Below are 9,423 nucleotides of genomic sequence, written 5' to 3' on the forward strand. Positions count from 1 at the left end.
GGTTGTTTTTTGTTTTTATTAATAGTGTGATTTGGTATCGGAGTATGGGGGGCTGGTTATTTTATTGGATTAGATGTGATGTCTTATTCTTTAATTTTACTTAGTATTTGAATTATTTTTTTAATAATAGTGGCTAGAAATAGTATTATATCTATTTATTTTTATCCTTGTAGATTTATATTTTTGTTAATTATTTTATTATTATTATTAATATTAACTTTTATAAGAATTTTTTTTTTTTTTTTTACTTGTTTTTTGAGGGATCATTAGTACCTACTTTATTTATAATTTTAGGGTGAGGATATCAACCAGAGCGAGTACAAGCGGGGGTATATTTACTTTTTTATACATTACTTGCTTCTTTACCTCTTTTGGTTGGTTAGCCTTACTGTGCATAAAGTGGACTTAAAAACGCCAACTCAACAACTCAACTCTTTTGGTTGGTATTTTTATGTTAAATTATAAGGTGGGTGGTCTATATATATATATTTAGATATATTAATATTGATATAAATTATTTTGTTTGATATATTAGAATGGTGTTTGCTTTTTTAGTAAAAATACCTCGGTTTTTGGTTCATTTGTGATTACCTAGGGCTCATGTTGAGGCTCCAGTTAGTGGGTCTATAATTTTGGCTGGGATTTTATTAAAGCTTGGGGGATATGGGATTTTGCGAATTATTTCTTGTATTGAGAGATTAGCTATTAAATATAATATTTTTTGATTTGGTATTAGAATTGTTGGAATTTGAATAATTAGTCTTGTTTGTATACGTCAAATTGATTTAAGGGCCTTGGTTGCGTATTCATCTGTAGCACACATAGGTCTTGTTTTAATAGGGATTATAACTATAGGAGCATGAGGGATAAATGGTGGCCTTACTTTAATAGTAGAGCCTTTGTTCTTCTGGGATATTTTGTCTAGTAAATATTACTTATGAACGATTAGGTAGTCGTAGTAAATTAATTAATAGGGGAATAATTAATTATATTCCTAGATTATCTTTGTGATGATTTATATTAAGAATTACTAATATGGCTGCCCCTCCTTCTATTAACTTGCTGGGTGAAATTAGTTTATTAAATAGAATTATTGGGTGATCCTATTTTAGTTTTGTAGGTGTTGCATTACTTTCTTTTTTAAGTGCTGGTTATACTTTATATTTATATTCTTATACTCAGCATGGAATATATTATTCTGGTGTATTTTCTTGTTGAAGAAGTAATATTCGTGAATATTTATTATTATTTTGTCATTTATTTCCATTAAATTTTTTAATTATTTTTTGTTCTCCAAAATTTCATTGAATTTAAAATATTTAAGTAGTTTAAGTAGAATAGTAAGTTGTGGACTTAGTGGTAACTAAAAGTTCTTAAATCAATGGTTTTTAATTTTTTTATTACAAGCATAGTATCAATTATTTTATTGATTAGTAGAATAATTTTATTATTATTAGGGATAATATTTTTAATTAAGGATGTTACAATTTTTATTGAGTGAAATATTGTTAATTTGAATAGTTCTAGCATTATTATAACAATATTATTTGATTGAATATCTTTAATTTTTATAGGTTTAGTTATATATATCTCTTCTATGGTTATTAATTATAGAGGTTCTTATATGGAGGGAGACTATAATATAAATCGATTTATTATTTTAGTTTTATTATTTGTTGGATCTATAATGTTTTTAATTATTTCTCCTAATATTATTAGAATTATTTTAGGATGGGATGGTCTAGGATTAGTTTCTTACTGTCTAGTAATTTATTATCAGAATGTTCGTTCCTATTCTGCTGGGATACTAACTGCTCTGTCCAATCGAATTGGTGATGTATTTATTTTATTATCTATTGCTTGAATATTAAACTATGGTAGATGAAATTATATTTGTTATTTATGATTAGTTTCTGATTTTGATATAATATTAATTACTAGATTTATTATTATTGCTGGAATAACAAAGAGTGCACAAATTCCGTTTTCTGCATGGTTGCCGGCAGCTATAGCTGCACCAACCCCAGTTTATGCATTAGTTCATTCTTCTACTTTGGTTACTGCTGGGGTTTATTTATTAATTAATTTTGGAGATATATTGATATATACTGTTCTTGGTAGGGCACTTTTATTATTATCTGGGCTAACTATATTTATAGCTGGGGTTGGTGCTATTTTTGAATATGATTTAAGGAAAATTATTGCTTTATCTACATTAAGACAACTTGGGTTAATAATATTAACATTATCTATGGGATTAAAGGAGTTATAATTTTTTCACTTGTTGACGCACGCTATATTTAAGTCTTTATTGTTTTTATGTGCTGGTGTAGTAATTCATATTATAGGTGATGAGTAGTGGTGTTTGTGGTGGGATAAACCCACGAAAGTATGAACCCCCTCCAGCAGATTTGCTATACTTAAAACAAGCTCAACATGAGCATATGAGCTTTTTGCTCTAGTGTGGAACCCTTGCCTAATCCAAGATTTTTGTAAAAATGCCCTCATGGATTCCATGAGAAAGTATGACCCCCTCAGATTGATGAGGCTACACTTACAAAAGGTACTTCTGAGAGATTGTTGTCCATAATCCTGTCAAAAATATGTTTTTTTGATATTGTTTTGACTATACCTAAAACTAGGCCAAAAATGCTCATATAAGCCATCCACACCCACCCATACCCACCTACACCAACCCACACACACATATTTACTTCCGATCCAGACGATCCGGGTGATCCAGCTCCGCCATTTTTGTAGTAAGTAGTAGATGGAAAATGGCGGAGCTGGATCACCCGGGCGAGTCGTAGTTTTTTATGTTGTATATTTTAAGGTACTTTCACGATAAAAAATTTTTGCATTACATATCAGCTAGTATTGTGGGAGTGGCTGAAAAGTGTGGGTATGTTGTTGCAGTGCTCCTCATATTTTTTTTTAAAAAAAAACACAAAAATATAGCAGATTTGTATAAATTAAATTTGTTTGATTTAATATACAGAATTTTTTTATTATTCATATCAAACATATTTACACACACACACACACACACACACACACACACACACACACACACACACACACAAAACACACTGCTGAACCCAACTGATATTTTTTATTAAGCATAGAGTTTTGATTTGAACCCCAAGAAATTTTATATAAATACCAAAGCCAAAAATATTAAGTGTATACTCACATATATACATACACACACACAAAGTACAGTGCTGAAGCCACCTGATATTTTTATCCAGCATAGAATTTTGATTTGAATCCCAGGAAATTGTATATAATAAACAACAACAAAAATGCCGAATCAAAAATATTGTAATCAGTGCAATAAGAATATATCCAGCCCCAATTGGGCCAAGCACCAAAAGATTTGTAACCCAGACAAATACAGAACTCCCACAAAAATATGCCCCAAATGCCATAAAAAATATAGCATGCAATACTTCACATATACACATAAAGATACTTGCTCTGCACAGTCATCAACACAACCATCCACATCTGGTCTGAAAAGAAGGTACGAAGCACCTATTAATGCTGGACCTGCAAAGCAGCCACGCTATGAACCCATCCGTAGCAGTTTTAACGGCCAATTAAGGGATTACCGGTTTGTATCAGAACCAAGATGTGGCATTAAGAATTTTTTGAACAGTAAAAATTCTGATCTGCAGGCAATTCTTAATGCACAAAATGGCTCTTATAAACTGTCCCTTAAATTGTTTGCACAATATAAGAAGCCAAATGGCACAAAATTTACACAGCCCCACATAACAGAAACTGTACCAGTATATTCAAATTCAAATTCAGACAAAATAATAAGCAGCTTGATAAATCAACTGAACACTAAACACTCTGAATTTGCAGCAAAAGAGTCTGGATGGAGCCTATGCGGTTCTCCACACAAGTTATATGTTAATATTTCTGAATTCAGCCCATTAAAAGGTTCTACATATCTGCCATTACCTGCTAATATTAAAAACAGAAGAGCTGTGGTCAATATAGAAAATACCGACCAGAAATGCTTTTTGTGGTGTATATTAGCTGCTTTGTATCCAGTTTCAAGGCATCCAGAGAGAATAAGTTATTACAAACAACATGAACATCTTTTTGACGATGCAATGGAGGGTTTAGAATATCCAATGTCTGTTCAGAATATTGATAAATTTGAAAAAAAGGCCAGGCACATCAATGGCAAACAATTATCTATTAATGTATTTATTTGTTCCACTGGCAATTGCCCGATAGCACCTCTCAGAATCAGTACACTTGATGATGAATCTGCTATTCCGATTGATTTGCTCTTAATTGAAGGGGGTGGCACATATCATTACACTCTGATACATAATCTTCAAGCTTTAGTGAGAACACAACTAGACAAATATAAAAAAATATTTAAGTTGTGCAGAAGATGCTTAACTGTATTTGATGGTAGAAAAATGGTGAAAGGGGTTCGAGAAGAGAATGCAGAAATTGCCAAAAACAAGTTAATTGAGCATCTGAAATACTGTGGGAACCATAAACCTGTTCATATGGTGATGCCCAATCCAAGTGAAAATTGCAAATTCAAAAAGTTTGAAGCCTTGTTGGAACACCCAGTATATATTGTCTGTGATTTTGAATCGAACCTCAAACCTATTGCATTTTGTAGCCCAGATCCTGAAGAATCTTCAAGTACACCATACCAGCGACATGAACCTTCCAGCTTTTGTTGTGTGGTTATACGGGATGGTGTTGTTATTAAAGAATATTCATACATGGGACCAAATGCCATCAAAATATTTGCACATAGAATAGAAAATGTGTGTCGTGACATAGCATCTAACATCTTATTAATATCAAAGCCTATGTTGCCTTTAACAGAGGAACAGATTGAAGATTTCAACAATGCAGAAAAATGCCCGGTATGTGATTCTGAATTTTCAGATACAAATATCAAGGTTCATCACCATTCTCATACAGATGGTAAATTCTTAATGGCCCTGTGTAATAGCTGCAATATTAAGATCAAGAGACCAAAATTTATCCCCATATTTTGCCATGGTGCATCCAATTATGATTTTCATCATTTGATCAGGTACGAGGGGTTTGAGAAGCAGAATTTAAATATTTTAGCTGAAAATGATGAGAAATATATATCTATTAGCAAGATAATTAAAGTTGATGGTGTTCCTATTCACATAAGATTTCTTGATTCTTACAGATTTTTACCTGCTAGCCTGGCTACACTGGGCACTCAATTACCTGATGATCAATTCAAAATCACACGTGCATCGTTTCCAAATCTGGACCTGAAATTAATTAGGCGGAAGGGTGTATATCCATATGACTATGTCACAGATTTTTCTAAATTTGATGAGTGTTCCTTGCCACCACAAGAAGAGTTTTACAGCAGAATCAGAGGATCTGGAATCAGTGATGAAGATTATCACCATGCCCACTTGATGTGGAACAAGTTAAAATGCAAGACATTTGGTGATTATCACATGGCATATTTAAAACTTGATGTGACCCTCTCAGCTGATATATTTCAGGCATTCAGAAAATCTTCCATGCAAAATTATGGACTGGATCCAGTATATTTTTACAGTGCCCCGGGCCTAGCATGGGCCGCAACGTTTTTGAACACTAAAATGCAATTGGATCTGATCCACGATCAAGATATGTATCTGTTTATGGAGAAATGTATAAGAGGAGGGATGGTGCAATGTTCCCAGAGATATGCCAGAGCAAATAACAAGCATATTATGCTGCCTGATTATGATCCAGCACGGCCATCAAATTATATACTGTATGTAGATGCAAACAGCCTTTATGGTCATGCCATGATGCAAAAACTGCCATATGCAGGGCTTGAGTGGGTTGAAAATTTCAATATTGAAGATCTTAAGGACTTTGATGACAGTGACTATGGCCTCTTCTTAGAGGTTGATCTAACAATTCCTGATGATTTGCACAATAAATTTTCTGATCTGCCCCCAATTCCCGAGGTTCAGTGCTCACCTGGCTCTAAACAGAAGAAGCTCATGATGACACTGGAGCCGAAACAGGGTTATGTTACATATTACAAAAACCTCCAGTTCCTGATGAAACATGGTGTTCAAGTGAACAAAGTTGGAAAAGTTTTGAGGTTCAGGCACTCAAAATGGTTGAAACCATACATTGATACAAACACAGAGCTTCGAACATCTGCAAAGAGCCAATTTGATAAGGGCTTGTTTAAATTGATGGTGAATTCTGTATATGGCAAAACTATTGAAAATGTCAGAAAACATACCGATGTTAAAATAATTACTGACCCCAGCCTGAGCAAAAAATTGGTTGCAAAGCCTAATTTCAATTACAGAAGAATTTATGATGAGCACATGGCACTTTTCAACATGAAGAAAACAAAGATTAAGTTTGATAAACCTATTTATGAAGGGGCTGCAATATTTTAATGGTCCAAATTACATATGTTAACATTGTATTATGATGTGCTGAAACCTTTTTATGGTGATCGTGTAAAATTGATGTACATGGATACGGATAGTTTTATTCTTGATATTCAAACAGAAGATGTTTATCAAGATATTGCACAGTCTGAATTGTTTCAATACTTTGATACCAGTGAACATACAATAATTCAACCCCACAACAAAAAGGTGCCTGGGAAGTTAAAAGATGAGACACTTGGTGATGTTATTGTGGCATTTGCTGGGTTAAGTGCCAAGATGTACACCTTTAAAACATGTAGTACTGTTGTCAAAAAGGCCAAGGGCATTAGCAAAGTAACTGTTGAAAAAGATCTCCAATTTGAAGATTATGAAAATTGCATCAAATCCCAGAATTCAATCAGAACATCAGAATCCAGAATTCAGAGTGTGGATCACTTATTGACTTCAAATATTGTAAGAAAAGTAGCTCTGGACCCACATGATGATAAGAGATGCATTTTATCATGTGGCATACATACTCTACCATGGGGGCATTGTGATTTGAAAAATGGCAAACAATGCCCAATTACAGAGCATGATTTGAAATAAATAAACATGCCTATGAACTTATTTGGGTTCAAAAAACAGGCTATTATGGACCTGCCAACACCACAACCCTCTTCTGATATGCTGTCTAAACTGAGTGGCTTGTTAATTATTCATCTGAACAGCATACTTACAGATGTTGATGATGAAACAGGCAAAATATTGTACATATTTAACAATAATTTAAATCATTACCAATTACCTGTAGGTGGTCAATTGCAATTTATTACAACCCCTGAGGGTGATGTTAAGATTTCAGTAGGGAGAAATATTTATAGAATCAAGCACTCAAACATGATTTCTGGCACTGTATATACTGTTTCTGCTGGTGACTGCTTATATATTGAGGTCCCTGGGTCATATGACAAGCTTATACCCTTTTTTATAGAATTAAGAATCAGATACTCTATAATAAATAACCACTAAAACAAAAATGCCTAATGATATATTTGGCCATACAAGACATGAAGATCACAGTGATGAGATTCTGATGCTTGATGTCAGAGTCAAGAAATTAAGAAGTGATTTACAAGCTTTACAAACCACACTCAATGCCAGTCTTCAACTAGAAATTACAAATTTACAATCACAATGCATGGACCCTCTTCTTAAAATTGATTCTGAACTCAAATTGTTGCTTCAGAAATATACTGACCTGGCCACATTGGATAATTTTCAAAGTTTAGAAGAAGCTGTAGCAGCTCTTCAAGCCAAATTTAAGACCCAGGCTAACAACTCTGAGCAATTGAAACAACAATTGGAAGAGCAGATAAATAATGTCCAGGCACAGCTCCAAACAATTGTTAAAAGCATAAAATCACAAGAAGATTTTGATCTAGTGATTTCCACTCTAAAGGAACAGATTCAATCACTCCAAATACCTAATCTGGACCCTCTGAACAATGCCATAGCCGAGGTTAAAGAAAAAATTGAGACACTTGAAAATTTTATGAACAACTTGCCATCTTCTGATGCTTTGAATGCAATAACTCGGAGTGTAGCAAATATTAAGCTGCAACTTGAAACATATGAAGATTTTGGAAAAATTCAAAGTTCCATAACCCATCTTGAAGGTACAATAGCAGCAGTGCAAAATGATTTGGCAAATGTACTAGAATCCCGATTGCCTGGAATTGTAGATACCCTTGTCAGTGTCCAGCAACAAATCACAAAGCTTGAAAACCTCAACACCGAATCTGAGCTATCTCATTTTCATCACTTGATCGATGATATCCAAACAAAGCTTGAAATTTTACAACAATCAACACCCTCTCAGGCAGATATAGCCCTGCTCCAAAATGCTATGCAAAATGTGGCTGATGCTTCTGAATTAAACAATGTGAAATTGGCACTTGAATTTTTGCAGAATACAGTATCAAATCTTCCTACATTACAGGAACTTAAAAATATTAAGAGAGCAGTGAATAGGATATTGATATCTTCTGATTTCAATATCCTATTCACTGCTCTCTTAATATTTTTAAGTTCCTGTGATGTAGGAAGATTTGATACTGTATTCTGCAAAAATTCAAGTGCCAATTTCACATTGTTTAATTCAGAAGCATCAGCCACATTTTGCATAGCATTTTGGAGCAGGGCTATATCTGCCTGAGAGGGTGTTGATTGTTGTAAAATTTCAAGCTTTGTTTGGATATCATCGATCAAGTGATGAAAATGAGATAGCTCAGATTCGGTGTTGAGGTTTTCAAGCTTTGTGATTTGTTGCTGGACACTGACAAGGGTATCTACAATTCCAGGCAATCGGGATTCTAGTACATTTGCCAAATCATTTTGCACTGCTGCTATTGTACCTTCAAGATGGGTTATGGAACTTTGAATTTTTCCAAAATCTTCATATGTTTCAAGTTGCAGCTTAATATTTGCTACACTCCGAGTTATTGCATTCAAAGCATCAGAAGATGGCAAGTTGTTCATAAAATTTTCAAGTGTCTCAATTTTTTCTTTAACCTCGGCTATGGCATTGTTCAGAGGGTCCAGATTAGGTATTTGGAGTGATTGAATCTGTTCCTTTAGAGTGGAAATCACTAGATCAAAATCTTCTTGTGATTTTATGCTTTTAACAATTGTTTGGAGCTGTGCCTGGACATTATTTATCTGCTCTTCCAATTGTTGTTTCAATTGCTCAGAGTTGTTAGCCTGGGTCTTAAATTTGGCTTGAAGAGCTGCTACAGCTTCTTCTAAACTTTGAAAATTATCCAATGTGGCCAGGTCAGTATATTTCTGAAGCAACAATTTGAGTTCAGAATCAATTTTAAGAAGAGGGTCCATGCATTGTGATTGTAAATTTGTAATTTCTAGTTGAAGACTGGCATTGAGTGTGGTTTGTAAAGCTTGTAAATCACTTCTTAATTTCTTGACTCTGACATCAAGCATC

Source organism: Lepisma saccharinum, chromosome 26, assembly GCF_977018435.1.
Source record: "Lepisma saccharinum chromosome 26, izLepSacc3.1, whole genome shotgun sequence".
NCBI lineage: Eukaryota > Metazoa > Arthropoda > Insecta > Zygentoma > Lepismatidae > Lepisma > Lepisma saccharinum.